The sequence below is a fragment of the Megachile rotundata genome, unplaced genomic scaffold (genome assembly GCF_050947335.1).
Source record: "Megachile rotundata isolate GNS110a unplaced genomic scaffold, iyMegRotu1 scaffold0114, whole genome shotgun sequence".
NCBI classification, from domain to species: domain Eukaryota; kingdom Metazoa; phylum Arthropoda; class Insecta; order Hymenoptera; family Megachilidae; genus Megachile; species Megachile rotundata.
The window spans coordinates 62,501-77,395 of NW_027473411.1; positions in this window are offsets into that span (position 1 = coordinate 62,501).

Sequence of the window (14,895 nt, forward strand, 5' to 3'; positions counted from 1 at the left end):
TTTCCTTTTCTGGTTCGTAATATTATTTATATTACGTGAAGTTATATTATAAGTCTTTGATATACAATATTTCGTTTAACGACACAACACCGAAATAGCGCGTATAGCGGATCACGCTGGACAATACGCTATGGCGCGTACAGCGGACATGCTGTTCGTCGAAACGAATCGAAACCGTGTCGATATAAACGTTTCGTTCCTCCACGGGGGTCTCTTTCTCTTATTTTGTATCGATAAAGCGCGTAAAAAAATGCAAATCCTTTCGTGCCAGAAAGATTTCTCGTTGAAAAGTTTTAGAAGCACGTAACACCGCTTTTCATTTCACGCTTTGCATCGAAACGGTATAAGCACGTAAACCACACACGCTCGCTCGTATTGAACCTCCACAATATCGGTGTTCTTTCGCCTTTTTTCATAAATACCATTTTTTGCAATGAACCAATATCAGCTTAAACGTTCCTTTTTTATTTGGTTCTTCTCTCTCCTCTCATGTGTTTCAGTCATATTAAAAATTGTTGTTCCTCCAAACTCTCTCTATTCTCTCTCCTTTCACTCTCTTTGGTATTTTATTTAAGACACACCGATAAAGGTTAGCGCGTACAGTGGCGTGCTGAACGTACCGTGATAGCGCGTACAACGGACATGCTGTTCGAAAAACGAACAAGAGGAAGCACGTACAAAGGTAGCTCGCGCTAGGCATATATCGATACGAAACCTCCGTTTTTAGTCTCTCTTTTCGTCGTGGATATCGAAGAAGCGCGTAAAAGAAAATCCCGCTAAAACTCTCTCCGTGCCGGAAAGTGTGTATCCGTTGAAATTTTGGAAGCACGTACACCCGCTTTCACGCTTTACATCGAAACGGTATAAGCACGTAAACCACACACGCTCCGTATTGAACCTCCACAATATCGGTGTTCTTTCCGCCTTTTTCATAAATACCATTTTTTTGTGATGAACCAATATCAGCTTAAACGTTCCCTTTTTTTATTTGGTTCTTCTCTCATGTGTTTTTCAGTCATATTAAATTTTTGTTCCTCCAAACTCTCTCTTCTATTCTCTCCTTTCAACTCTCTTTGGTATTTTATTTAAGACACACCGATAAAGGTTAGCGCGTACAAGTGGCGTGCTGAACGTACCGTGATAGCGCGTACAACGGACATGCTGTTCGAAAAAAACAAATCGGAGCAAGCACGTACACAGAGAATTTTAGCTCGCGCTGGGCACATCGATTCTTACAAATCCACCCAAATTTTTATTTTCTCTCTCTCAAAATTTCGTGTCATAGTTACGATACACACCGTAATAATATTTTTTGTACGTATAAGCGAAAACTCGATGTAATATCGAGAAATCACCCGTACCGAAAACTCTTCACTTTGGAAGAAGTTTCCATTTCAGAAACCGTTTTTACGAGTCATAGTTACATATTATTTCGTTTCAATATCTCTGCGCTGTACGTATAGTGAAGCATTTATTTAATATTTTACTTCATCGTACCGAAAAACTCTCCGCGAAGAAGAAGTTTTCTCGCGCATCGAGAAAATATTTAGGCGTTCGAGACGCACAAAACATTAAGGGGACGTAATATCATTTCTGAATTTCGGAATAAATATTCCGTTTCAAAATTTTTTAGCCTCTCGACTGAAGGCGTTGTAACGAACAAGTTCGTTCAACACCACTATCTAATTCATTTTTAAAATAAATTTTATAAAACCTTTTTTGGCCCGTTTTAGAACGGTCGGTTTTATATTCTATCCCTTTTTAATTTTTAGTAGCCTGTGCCGCTTGAGTCAGTACAACGTACACACCAAAGTGCATACGAGTCACCAGCCTCATGTTAAAGGTTCGTCGCATATGTGCCATTTGGTCTTAGACGCCGACACGCGACAATGCAGTGTGGAGAAAATCCTGCATCGATACCGAGAACACGAACAGTCGAGGCAACACGAAGTTACGCACGAGGAGCGGTGGACTAGTTCTCAACCGAGGTCATAGAATAGCCACGCGCCCGACTCTGTTCCGTCTGGTACGATCGGACCGAACGTCTCCTTATAGGTACCGAACGGCCGGCCGGATGGTCGGCGACGCCGGCCGTTACGCACGGGCGCTTACGATGCTAACGCGCGATCCGAACGTGCCAATTCGAAAGTGCGGTAAAACTTAGCGCGAAAAAATCGATTTTTCAAAAAGTTGTCAAACACGCTAAAAAGTATACGGACGATGTTTTAACAATTATTTTACGAAATTTAATGACAAAATTAATCGAAAAAAAATTTTTTTTCCTTTTCTCGCCAAAATAAATACCAAACGAATTTCTAACGTAATAAACGAGTAACAAATAACAGTATACGTCCAAATAACATACAAGAATCGAGAAAATATTTATATTTTTTCAAAAAATTGAGCAAAAATCTCTCCGCATAGTCGGTTCGGTGCCGAGTCCGAACGTACCAAAGTCCCTCCGGCATAGTCGGTTCGGTGAATCGACGACTGACAACCTATATAAAAAACGATTAAAACCTATAGAATAACGTATCACTAGAACATTTATACCATTTTGGCACGTTCGGATTCATAATTAACGAAATTATCGAAAATTTTTCATTGCGCATAGTCGGTTCGGTGAAAAGGTGACTGACAACCTATATTAAAAATGATTAAAACGTATAGAATAACGCACTACTAGAACATTTATACCATTTTGGCACGTTCGGATTCATAATTAACGAAATTATCCAAAATTTTTCGTTCCGCATAGTCGGTTCGGTGAAACGATGACTGACAACCTATATAAAAAACGATTAAAACCAATAGAATAACGTATTACTAGAACATTTATACAATTTTGGCACGTTCGGATTCATAAATAACAAAATTATTGAAAATTTTTCGTTCCGCATAGTCGGTTCGGTGGACCGTCTGATGCGAGACAATGTCCCACCGGCATAGTCGGTTCGGTGAATCGACGACTGACAACCTATATAAAAAACGATTAAAACCTATAGAATAACGTATCACTAGAACATTTATACCATTTTGGCACGTTCGGATTCATAATTAACGAAATTATCGAAAATTTTTCATTGCGCATTGTCGGTTCGATGAAAAGGTGACTGACAACCTATATTAAAAATGATTAAAACGTATAGAATAACGCACTACTAGAACATTTATACCATTTTGGCACGTTCGGATTCATAATTAACGAAATTATCCAAAATTTTTCGTTCCGCATAGTCGGTTCGGTGAAACGATGACTGACAACCTATATAAAAAACGATTAAAACCAATAGAATAACGTATTACTAGAACATTTATACAATTTTGGCACGTTCGGATTCATAAATAACAAAATTATTGAAAATTTTTCATTGCGCATAGTCGGTTCGGTGAAAAGGTGACTGACAACCTATATTAAAAATGATTAAAACGTATAGAATAACGCACTACTAGAACATTTATACCATTTTGGCACGTTCGGATTCATAATTAACGAAATTATCCAAAATTTTTCGTTCCGCATAGTCGGTTCGGTGAAACGATGACTGACAACCTATATAAAAAACGATTAAAACCAATAGAATAACGTATTACTAGAACATTTATACAATTTTGGCACGTTCGGATTCATAAATAACAAAATTATTGAAAATTTTTCGTTCCGCATAGTCGGTTCGGTGGACCGTCTGATGCGAGACAATGTCCCACCGGCATAGTCGGTTCGGTGAATCGACGACTGACAACCTATATAAAAAACGATTAAAACCTATAGAATAACGTATCACTAGAACATTTATACCATTTTGGCACGTTCGGATTCATAATTAACGAAATTATCGAAAATTTTTCATTGCGCATTGTCGGTTCGATGAAAAGGTGACTGACAACCTATATTAAAAATGATTAAAACGTATAGAATAACGCACTACTAGAACATTTATACCATTTTGGCACGTTCCTATTCATGATTAACGAAATTATCGAAAATTTTTCATTGCGCATAGTCGGTTCGGTGAAACGGTGACTGACAACCTATATTAAAAATGATTATAACGTATAGAATAACGTATCACTAGAACATTTATACAATTTTGGCACGTTCGGATTCATAAATAACAAAATTATTGAAAATTTTTCGTTCCGCATAGTCGGTTCGGTAGGCCGTCCGACCGGGACCAAGTCCTTCCGGCATAGTCGGTTCGGTGAAACGATGACTGACAACCTATATTAAAAACGATTAAAACCTATAGAATAACGTATTACTGGAACATTTCTACCACCTCGGCACGCTCGGATTCATAAATAACAAAATTATTGAGAATTATTCGTTCCGCATAGTCGGTTCGGTGAAACGATGACTGACAACCTATATTAAAAACGATTAAAACCTATAGAATAACGTATTACTGGAACATTTATACAATTTTTGCACGTTCGGATTCATAAATAACAAAATTATTGAAAATTATTCGTTCCGCATAGTCGGTTCGGTGAAACGATGACTGACAACCTATATTAAAAACGATTAAAACCTATAGAATAACGTATTACTGGAACATTTATACAATTTTTGCACGTTCGGATTCATAAATAACAAAATTATTGAAAATTATTCGTTCCGCATAGTCGGTTCGGTGAAACGATGACTGACAACCTATATTAAAAACGATTAAAACCTATAGAATAACGTATTACTGGAACATTTATACAATTTTTGCACGTTCGGATTCATAAATAACAAAATTATTGAAAATTATTCGTTCCGCATAGTCGGTTCGGTGAAACGATGACTGACAACCTATATTAAAAACGATTAAAACCTATAGAATAACGTATTACTGGAACATTTATACAATTTTTGCACGTTCGGATTCATAAATAACAAAATTATTGAAAATTATTCGTTCCGCATAGTCGGTTCGGTGGGCCGTCCGAGCACGACCAAGTCCGTCCGGCATAGTCGGTTCGGTGAAACGATGACTGACAACCTATACTAAGAACGATTAAAACCAATAGAATAACGTATTACTAGAACGTTTATACAACTTTGGCACGTTCGGATTCATAAATAACAAAATTATTGAGAATTATTCGTTCCGCATAGTCGGTTCGGTGAAACGATGATTGACAACCTGTATAAAAATTGTTCATAACCGATAAAGTAACGTATTTCTAGCACCGATATACCGTTTCGGCACTTTCGGATACATAATTAACGAAATTATCGAAAATTTTTCATTCCGCATAGTCGGTTCGGTGAAACGATGACTGACAACCTATAATAAAAACGATTAAAACCTATCGAATATCGTATGACTAGAAGATTTATACCGCTTTGACACGTTCGGATTAATAAATAACAAAATTATTGAAAATTATTCGTTCCGCATAGTCGGTTCGGTGGGCCGTCCGAGCACGACCAAGTCCGTCCGGCATAGTCGGTTCGGTGAAACGATGACTGACAACCTATACTAAGAACGATTAAAACCAATAGAATAACGTATTACTAGAACGTTTATACAACTTTGGCACGTTCGGATTCATAAATAACAAAATTATTGAGAATTATTCGTTCCGCATAGTCGGTTCGGTGAAACGATGATTGACAACCTGTATAAAAATTGTTCATAACCGATAAAGTAACGTATTTCTAGCACCGATATACCGTTTCGGCACTTTCGGATACATAATTAACGAAATTATCGAAAATTTTTCATTCCGCATAGTCGGTTCGGTGAAACGATGACTGACAACCTATAATAAAAACGATTAAAACCTATCGAATATCGTATGACTAGAAGATTTATACCGCTTTGACACGTTCGGATTAATAAATAACAAAATTATTGAAAATTATTCGTTCCGCATAGTCGGTTCGGTGGGCCGTCCGAGCACGACCAAGTCCGTCCGGCATAGTCGGTTCGGTGAAACGATGACTGACAACCTATACTAAGAACGATTAAAACCAATAGAATAACGTATTACTAGAACGTTTATACAACTTTGGCACGTTCGGATTCATAAATAACAAAATTATTGAGAATTATTCGTTCCGCATAGTCGGTTCGGTGAAACGATGATTGACAACCTGTATAAAAATTGTTCATAACCGATAAAGTAACGTATTTCTAGCACCGATATACCGTTTCGGCACTTTCGGATACATAATTAACGAAATTATCGAAAATTTTTCATTCCGCATAGTCGGTTCGGTGAAACGATGACTGACAACCTATAATAAAAACGATTAAAACCTATCGAATATCGTATGACTAGAAGATTTATACCGCTTTGACACGTTCGGATTAATAAATAACAAAATTATTGAAAATTATTCGTTCCGCATAGTCGGTTCGGTGGGCCGTCCGAGCACGACCAAGTCCGTCCGGCATAGTCGGTTCGGTGAAACGATGACTGACAACCTATACTAAGAACGATTAAAACCAATAGAATAACGTATTACTAGAACGTTTATACAACTTTGGCACGTTCGGATTCATAAATAACAAAATTATTGAGAATTATTCGTTCCGCATAGTCGGTTCGGTGAAACGATGATTGACAACCTGTATAAAAATTGTTCATAACCGATAAAGTAACGTATTTCTAGCACCGATATACCGTTTCGGCACTTTCGGATACATAATTAACGAAATTATCGAAAATTTTTCATTCCGCATAGTCGGTTCGGTGAAACGATGACTGACAACCTATAATAAAAACGATTAAAACCTATCGAATATCGTATGACTAGAAGATTTATACCGCTTTGACACGTTCGGATTAATAAATAACAAAATTATTGAAAATTATTCGTTCCGCATAGTCGGTTCGGTGGGCCGTCCGAGCACGACCAAGTCCGTCCGGCATAGTCGGTTCGGTGAAACGATGACTGACAACCTATACTAAGAACGATTAAAACCAATAGAATAACGTATTACTAGAACGTTTATACAACTTTGGCACGTTCGGATTCATAAATAACAAAATTATTGAGAATTATTCGTTCCGCATAGTCGGTTCGGTGAAACGATGATTGACAACCTGTATAAAAATTGTTCATAACCGATAAAGTAACGTATTTCTAGCACCGATATACCGTTTCGGCACTTTCGGATACATAATTAACGAAATTATCGAAAATTTTTCATTCCGCATAGTCGGTTCGGTGAAACGATGACTGACAACCTATAATAAAAACGATTAAAACCTATCGAATATCGTATGACTAGAAGATTTATACCGCTTTGACACGTTCGGATTAATAAATAACAAAATTATTGAAAATTTTTCGTTCCGCATAGTCGGTTCGGTGGGCCGTCCGAGCACGACCAAGTCCTTCCGGCATAGTCGGTTCGGTGAAACGATGACTGACAACATATATAAAAAACGATCAAAACCTATAGAATAACGTATTGCTAGAACATTTATACCACTTTGGCACGTTCGGATTCATTATTAACGTAATTATCGAAATTTTTTCATTCCGCATTGTCGGTTCGGTGAAACGATGATTGACAACCTATATAAAAATTGCTCAAAACCAATAAAGTAACGTATATCTAGCACCGCTATACCGTTTCGGCACGTTCGGATTCATAAATGTCGAAATTAACGGAGAAACATCGTTCCGCATAGTCGGTTCGGTGAACCGATGACTGACAACGCATATAAAAAACACTTAGAATCGATGCCGTAGCCGATTTCTATTGCCGCTAGAACGTTTTGGTACGTCCGAATTCAATATCGTAGAAATCATCCACGAAACTCTGTTCCGCATAGTCGGTTCGGTGGACCGTCCGAGTGCGACCAAGTCCCTCCGGCATAGTCGGTTCGGTGGATCGGCTACTGACAACCTATTGAATTATTGCTTAGAATAGATAAAGTAACGTATTTCTAGTGTCCCTATACCGTTTTGGCACGTTCGGATGCACTATTGTAGATATTATCGATAAAACTCCGTTCCGCTTAGTCGGTTCGGTGAACCGATGACCGACAACGCATAGAAAAATCACTCAGTATCGATACTGTAACAGATTTCTATTACCGCCATAACGTTTTTGTACGTTCGAATTCAAAATGGTAGAAATTATCGACGAAACTCCGTTCCGCTTAGTCGGTTCGGTACGGAGCGCAACCGCGACGATGTCCCCCCGGCATAGTCGGTTCGGTGGATCGGCTACTGACAACCTATTGAATTAATGCTCAGAATCGATGCAGTAACGTATTTCTAGCATTCCTATACCGTTTTGGCACGTTCGGATCCACTATTGTACATATTATCGACAAAACTCCGTTCCGCTTAGTCGGTTCGGTGAACCGATGACCGACAACGCATAGAAAAATCACTCAGTATCGATACTGTAACGGATTTCTATTACCGCCATAACGTTTTTGTACGTTCGAATTCAAAATGGTAGAAATTATCGACGAAACTCCGTTCCGCTTAGTCGGTTCGGTACGGAGCGCAACCGCGACTATGTCCCCCCGGCATAGTCGGTTCGGTGTATCGGCTACTGACAACCTATTGAATTAATGCTCAGAATCGATGCAGTAACGTATTTCTAGCATTCCTATACCGTTTTGGCACGTTCGGATCCACTATTGTAGATATTATCGATAAAATTCCGTTCCGCTTAGTCGGTTCGGTGAACCGATGACTGACAACGCATAGAAGAAACACTTAGAATCGATACTGTAACGGATTTCTATTTCCCCCCATAACGTTTTTGTACGTTCGAATTCAAAATGGTAGAAATTATCGACGAAACTCCGTTCCGCTTAGTCGGTTCGGTACGGAGCGCAACCGCGACTATGTCCCCCGGGCATAGTCGGTTCGGTGGATCGGCTACTGACAACCTATTGAATTAATGCTTAGAATAGATAAAGTAACGTATTTCTAGCATTCCTGTACCAGTTTGGCACGTTCGGGTGCGCAATTGTTCGAGTTATCGACGAAACTCCGTTCCGCATAGTCGGTTCGGTGCGTCGTTTACATTTTCTAAGTCCTGGCCGCGTATTGCTTTCTCATTTCCAAAGTCCTGGCCGCGTATTGCTTTCTCATTTCCATAGTCCTGGCCGCGTATTGCTTTCTCATTTCCAAAGTCCTGGCCGCGTATTGCTTTCTCATTTCCAAAGTCCTGGCCGCGTATTGCTTTCTCATTTCCAAAGTCCTGGCCGCGTATTGCTTTCTCATTTTCAATGTCCTGGCCGCGTATTGCTTTCCGTCTTTCTAACATCCGCCCGTGTAGTACTTAGCATTTTCGAAGTCTCAGCCGCGTTATGAGATTTATTTTTTTAAGTCCGCCGGCGCTCATGGCTTTATTTTTTTCTCTACGCGCGCGCGCGTGCCTTTCTATTTTTTTTCTAAGTCCAACGGCGTATTGCTTTCAAAAAATTTTCTTCGCGCTTCGCGCGAACGAGGAACAAAAAAAAAATTTTTTTTTCCTCTCCTCTCACTTACTTTCCTTGCCTTTCCCCCCCCTTCTTCACCCTTTTCTTCACACTTTCGCTCTCTATATAATATATATATTATTATGTCTAATAATATAATCAACTATTATTTATTATATTAATATTATAATATAATATAATTTATAAGTGTGATGTTAAAACCTCATTCACACTCTCAAACTTATAATTAATTTGATCTCTCCAACACTTTTATTAGGGGCCTTTCTCCTCAAATCGTAATGTTCCACTGTAACATCGTGGACATAGATACTGAGGATAGACCACGGAGAGATCATATATTTCTGACACTTCTTGTATTAGAAACTTTGCGTTTCGTTGCTTTCGCAGATGTTCGTCGTCCACATCTTGTTGTGCGAGTCGCATATCTCAACCTTCGTTCTTTAATTCTCACAAAGTTGTACGAAGTCGCGAAATAAACATGTATCTCGCATTCGTACGAGAGGTGTCTGGCCTTCCTCAGAACACCTCTCTCTTTATTAGTACGATCTAAGTATATATCTCGTGTGTCTCGTGCCGAAGTCCAGAAAAATTTCTATAAACTTTGCCTTTTTTCCATACGGCAGACACATTTTTGCTTAGGACACCTCTATTTTGCTTTGCAAAATTTTATATAACTTTATTTTGGGGACGTAATCTTAGCATGTATTATTCGATGTATTTTAACATCAGTTACTTCTCGTCATTCGCCACAGTTCTGCTTTTTACCACACTTTGGGTCCTTTTCAACCCGCGGTAACATTTGGCGGAGAGCGACGCTGCCCCATCGTCCGGCATGTTCGGACCGTCGTCTCCCATATAGATACCGAACGGCCGTCCAAATGGTCGGCGACGCCGGCTCTTACGCACTGAACCTTATAGTGAAAAAGTGCGATTTTTGCTCAACTTTTCAAAAGTCGATTTTTACTTTAAAAATTTTACGAACTTCCCAACTTACGTTGTCGTTCGTCATATTTCCATGCACCACCAATTGCCATTTCATATCATTTCTCATGGTACGAAAGTATCGAAGTAAAAATACTTAGTCTTTCGTACGAGAGAAATTTTGCCTTAGGACACCTTCACAGTTCGTGTAAAATTTCATTAATTTTACTTTGAACATAATTCTAGTTTATGTCAGATCGATGCATTTTAGCAACGATTATTCGTACTTGCCAAAGTTCCGCTTATACGTATATTGGGTCTGTTTGACCCGCGGTAACTTATGGCGGAGAACGACGCTGCCCCATCGTCCGGTATGTTCGGACCGTCGTCTCCCATATAGATACCGAACGGCCGTCCAAATGGTCGGCGACGCCGGCTCTTACGCACTGAACCTTATAGTGAAAAAGTGCGATTTTTACTCAACTTTTCAAAAGTCGATTTTTACTTTAAAAATTTTACGAACTTCCCAACTTACGTTGTCGTTCGTCATATTTCCATGCACCACCAATTGTCATTTCATATCATTTCTCATGGTACGAAAGTATCGAAGTAAAAATACTTAGTCTTTCGTACGAGAGAAATTTTGCCTTAGGACACCTTCAGTTCGTGTAAAATTTCATTAATTTTACTTTGAACATAATTCTAGTTTATGTCAGATCGATGCATTTTAGCAACGATTATTCGTACTTGCCAAAGTTCCGCTTATACGTATATTGGGTCTTTTTGACCCGCGGTAACTTTTGGCGGAGAACGACGCTGCCCCATCGTCCGGTATGTTCGGACCGTCGTCTCCCATATAGATACCGAACGGCCGTCCAAATGGTCGGCGACGCCGGCTCTTACGCACTGAACCTTATAGTGAAAAAGTGCGATTTTTGCTCAACTTTTCAAAAGTCGATTTTTACTTTAAAAATTTTACGAACTTCCCAACTTACGTTGTCGTTCGTCATATTTCCATGCACCACCAATTGCCATTTCATATCATTTCTCATGGTACGAAAGTATCGAAGTAAAAATACTTAGTCTTTCGTACGAGAGAAATTTTGCCTTAGGACACCTTCAGTTCGTGTAAAATTTCATTAATTTTACTTTGAACATAATTCTAGTTTATGTCAGATCGATGCATTTTAGCAACGATTATTCGTACTTGCCAAAGTTCCGCTTATACGTATATTGGGTCTTTTTGACCCGCGGTAACTTTTGGCGGAGAACGACGCTGCCCCATCGTCCGGTATGTTCGGACCGTCGTCTCCCATACAGGTACCGAACGGCCGGCCGGATGGTCGGCGACGCCGGCCGTTACGCACGGGCGCTTACGATGCTAACGCGCGATCCGAACGTGCCAATTCGAGAGTGCGGTAAAACTTAGCGTGAAAAAATCGATTTTCCAAAAAGTTGTAAAACACGTTTAAAATGATGATAAATGAATTCGTGTATAAAAAATTTTTTTTTTCGGTAGAAATTGAGAAAAAACCGCTCCGCATAGTCGGTTCGGTGAAACGATGACTGATAACCCATTAAAATAATGATCAGACCTGTTAGAGCATTGTATTCTTAGTACTCCTATATGGTTTTGGTACGTTCGGATTCATAAATGAGGAAGTTATTAATAATAAATCGTTCCGCATAGTCGGTTCGGTGAAACAATGACTGATAACCCATTAAAATAATGATCAGACCTGTTAGAGCATTGTATTCTTAATACTCCTATATGGTTTTGGCACGTTCGGATTCATAAATGAGGATGTTATTAATAATAAATCGTTCCGCATAGTCGGTTCAGCGGTGAGTTCGTGCACGACTAAGTCCCACCGGCATAGTCGGTTCGGTCAAACTATGACTGACAACCCATTCCAAAAACGATTGGACTCGTTAGAGCAGTGTATTCTTAGTACTCCTATATGGTTTTGGTACGTTCGGATTCATAAATGAGGAAGTTATTAATAATAAATCGTTCCGCATAGTCGGTTCAGCGGTGAGTTCGTGCACGACTAAGTCCCACCGGCATAGTCGGTTCGGTCAAACTATGACTGACAACCCATTCCAAAAACGATTGGACTCGTTAGAGCAGTGTACTCTTAGTACTCCTATATGGTTTTGGCACGTTCGGATTCATAAATGAGGATGTTATTAATAAGAAATCGCTCCGCATAGTCGGTTCGGTGAAACAATGACTGATAACCCATTAAAATAATGATCAGACCTGTTAGAGCATTGTATTCTTAATACTCCTATATGGTTTTGGCACGTTCGGATTCATAAATGAGGATGTTATTAATAATAAATCGTTCCGCATAGTCGGTTCAGCGGTGAGTTCGTGCACGACTAAGTCCCACCGGCATAGTCGGTTCGGTCAAACTATGACTGACAACCCATTCCAAAAACGATTGGACTCGTTAGAGCAGTGTACTCTTAGTACTCCTATATGGTTTTGGCACGTTCGGACTCATAAATGAGGATGTTATTAATAAGAAATCGCTCCGCATAGTCGGTTCGGTGAAACAATGACTGATAACCCATTAAAATAATGATCAGACCTGTTAGAGCATTGTATTCTTAATACTCCTATATGGTTTTGGCACGTTCGGATTCATAAATGAGGATGTTATTAATAATAAATCGTTCCGCATAGTCGGTTCAGCGGTGAGTTCGTGCACGACTAAGTCCCACCGGCATAGTCGGTTCGGTCAAACTATGACTGACAACCCATTCCAAAAACGATTGGACTCGTTAGAGCAGTGTATTCTTAGTACTCCTATATGGTTTTGGTACGTTCGGATTCATAAATGAGGAAGTTATTAATAATAAATCGTTCCGCATAGTCGGTTCAGCGGTGAGTTCGTGCACGACTAAGTCCCACCGGCATAGTCGGTTCGGTCAAACTATGACTGACAACCCATTCCAAAAACGATTGGACTCGTTAGAGCAGTGTACTCTTAGTACTCCTATATGGTTTTGGCACGTTCGGATTCATAAATGAGGATGTTATTAATAAGAAATCGCTCCGCATAGTCGGTTCGGTGAAACGATGACTGATAACCCATTAAAATAATGATCAGACCTGTTAGAGCATTGTATTCTTAATACTCCTATATGGTTTTGGCACGTTCGGATTCATAAATGAGGATGTTATTAATAATAAATCGTTCCGCATAGTCGGTTCAGCGGTGAGTTCGTGCACGACTAAGTCCCACCGGCATAGTCGGTTCGGTCAAACTATGACTGACAACCCATTCCAAAAACGATTGGACTCGTTAGAGCAGTGTACTCTTAGTACTCCTATATGGTTTTGGCACGTTCGGATTCATAAATGAGGATGTTATTAATAAGAAATCGCTCCGCATAGTCGGTTCGGTGAAACAATGACTGATAACCCATTAAAATAATGATCAGACCTGTTAGAGCATTGTATTCTTAATACTCCTATATGGTTTTGGCACGTTCGGATTCATAAATGAGGATGTTATTAATAATAAATCGTTCCGCATAGTCGGTTCAGCGGTGAGTTCGTGCACGACTAAGTCCCACCGGCATAGTCGGTTCGGTCAAACTATGACTGACAACCCATTCCAAAAACGATTGGACTCGTTAGAGCAGTGTATTCTTAGTACTCCTATATGGTTTTGGTACGTTCGGATTCATAAATGAGGAAGTTATTAATAATAAATCGTTCCGCATAGTCGGTTCAGCGGTGAGTTCGTGCACGACTAAGTCCCACCGGCATAGTCGGTTCGGTCAAACTATGACTGACAACCCATTCCAAAAACGATTGGACTCGTTAGAGCAGTGTACTCTTAGTACTCCTATATGGTTTTGGCACGTTCGGATTCATAAATGAGGATGTTATTAATAAGAAATCGCTCCGCATAGTCGGTTCGGTGAAACAATGACTGATAACCCATTAAAATAATGATCAGACCTGTTAGAGCATTGTATTCTTAATACTCCTATATGGTTTTGGCACGTTCGGATTCATAAATGAGGATGTTATTAATAATAAATCGTTCCGCATAGTCGGTTCAGCGGTGAGTTCGTGCACGACTAAGTCCCACCGGCATAGTCGGTTCGGTCAAACTATGACTGACAACCCATTCCAAAAACGATTGGACTCGTTAGAGCAGTGTACTCTTAGTACTCCTATATGGTTTTGGCACGTTCGGACTCATAAATGAGGATGTTATTAATAAGAAATCGCTCCGCATAGTCGGTTCGGTGAAACAATGACTGATAACCCATTAAAATAATGATCAGACCTGTTAGAGCATTGTATTCTTAATACTCCTATATGGTTTTGGCACGTTCGGATTCATAAATGAGGATGTTATTAATAATAAATCGTTCCGCATAGTCGGTTCAGCGGTGAGTTCGTGCACGACTAAGTCCCACCGGCATAGTCGGTTCGGTCAAACTATGACTGACAACCCATTCCAAAAACGATTGGACTCGTTAGAGCAGTGTATTCTTAGTACTCCTATATGGTTTTGGTACGTTCGGATTCAT